Here is a 2403-nt window from a genome sequence, read left to right on the forward strand (position 1 = left end):
GTGACAGTAAAGATGTGTATAATCTTACAAAAGATTTCTATTTCAAATAAATGCTGTTCTTTTAAACTTTCTATTCATAAAAGAATCCCAGAAAATAAAATGTATCACAGTTTCCACAAAAATATGAAGCAGCACAACATTGTTTTCAACATTTATAATAATAATAATGATAATAATTCTGATAATAATCAGAAATGTTTCTTGAGCAGCAAATCATCGTATTAGAATGATTTCTGAAGGATCATGTGACACTGAAGACTGGAGTAATGATGCTGAAAATACAGCTTTGATCAAAGCAATAAATTACAGTTTAACATATATTCACATAGAAAAGTTATTTTAAATTGTAATAATATTTCACTATTTCACTTGAGCAGGAAAGACTTTGTTCAAAAACATGAGCCCAAACTTCTGAATGCTGATGTTGAGTGTGTGTGTGACTGAATGTCTCTGTTCTCCACAGACGTATTCGGGTCTGTTCTGTGTGGTCATCAACCCCTACAAGAACCTGCCCATCTACTCCGAGGAGATCGTAGACATGTACAAGGGCAAGAAACGACACGAGATGCCGCCGCACATCTACGCCATCACAGACACGGCCTACAGGAGCATGATGCAGGGTAAACACACTCACACACTCACACACGCACTCACACACACACACACACACACACTCCCTCACACACTCTCTCTCACACACACACACACACACACACACACTCACCCCACAGAATGGCAGGAAGAGGAATTGACTGAACTGCAAATGAAAGAAATTCAGCAGTTACACAAAGTATTTTCATTAGTCCAACACAGACAAAACATAAATAATTACATCATTAATTTAGACTAATTATGTGTATTTATGTTGTGATTTATGATGATTTTATCAGCTTTTCTCTGCTGTCAGAACAATAAACAACCATGAAAACAGTATGCCTTCTAAAAAAAAAATTATATTTATAAACCCACAAGAAAACGCTTTGTGCCAAATTATGCATGTAATTTGTCAGTTTTGTTCATTCAAAAATAGTTATATTACAATTAAAGTGTAATCTACAGCTAGATCCAATCTCAAGAAATAGGAGACTTAAAGTTCCAATAGAATTTTTTTTTTTACATTTTTGTCGTAGAACTATAATAATAAAAAAATACAAGAACTAATTAAAAAAATTATTATTTATTTTTTAGGTTATCTAAAATTAAAATTTAAAATAATAAAATAAATATTTTATTATAATGAATATTAAAAACTACACTTACATCAGCTATATTAATTTCATTTTAATTTTACTTTTTTAAATTCAAATTTGAATTGCAATTCTACCTCCTGTTTGTTACCTCAGTTCAAATTCTTTTTAAAAAAGGAATATTTACAAATATGCCAGAGAAAAATTCTAATAATATGTAGTAATTTGTCGGGTCTGTTGGTTCAAAAATATATATAGTTAAAAACCTGCATGCCAAAACAAATTTCAAGAAAAATGAGGCTCAAAGTCCAAAATCCAATAGAAAAATTGTTTCTTTTAATTTTGCTTGGTGTGTGGATTAAAATGAAAAAAAATAAATAAATATTGTGCAAAACATAGTACTAAAAACAACAATTTAATTCTGCTTTCTTATATTCAAACTTGAATGGCAATTCTACATTCTGTTTGTTACATCAAAAATTAATATTTACAAATAGGCAAGTTTTGTGACAAATAATATGTAGAAAGTAATTTTGTCTGGCTTGTAGATAAAAAAAAAAAATCTACATTTAAAATCCAAATGAAAGAAAAATTAGTTTGTTTGTTTGTGGTGTGGGTTCAACTTTATTCATACAAATAAATCTTGAGTAAAATCTTGATTTGACTGGGAATGTTGCACAATAAGGGTGTATTTTTCTCGTTGAGCGTTTGTCCCGTGGCGCCGTCCGGTGCTGATTTGTGTTCAGTGAGCCCCCCGTCAGGCTTTAATTCGCCTCTTAAATCCTCCACAGGCCTCCTGCAGCGGGACTCTGACCGCGCTGTAACCGCTGCTCATTACAGTCTGACAGCAGCTTCGGTCGCCCTCTCGAACCGCTTTAATCGTCTTTAGGGGTTTTGTTTTGGATGGAATATTTTAAAGGATATTTTCCAAGAAATGTATTGCTCCGATTTGGGCTTAGTGATGTGATGAAACCTCTAACACTTAGTATTAAAGTTGAGAAGTCTCTTCTGTTCAGCAAGGCTACATTTATTTGATTAAAATAGTTAAAAATTGTGAAATATTATTACCATTTGAAATAACTATTTTCTATGTGATTATATGTTAAACTGTAATTTATTCCTGTGATCAAAGCTGTATTTTCAGCATCATTGCTCCAGTCTTCAGTGTCACATGATCTTCAGAAATCACTCTAATATGCTGATTTGCTCTCAAGAA

At 32.1% G+C, this 2403-nt stretch overlaps 1 protein-coding gene across 1 annotated transcript in view; it reads left to right on the plus strand.

Annotated features, from left to right (window-relative positions):
- The window catches only part of LOC107751969 (myosin-9-like), a 66503-nt gene that overhangs the window by 22205 nt on the left and 41895 nt on the right, over positions 1-2403 (plus strand). The window lies entirely within an intron of this gene.

Source organism: Sinocyclocheilus rhinocerous, unplaced genomic scaffold (assembly GCF_001515625.1).
Source record: "Sinocyclocheilus rhinocerous isolate Xijiao unplaced genomic scaffold, SAMN03320098_v1.1 scaffold1965, whole genome shotgun sequence".
NCBI lineage: Eukaryota > Metazoa > Chordata > Actinopteri > Cypriniformes > Cyprinidae > Sinocyclocheilus > Sinocyclocheilus rhinocerous.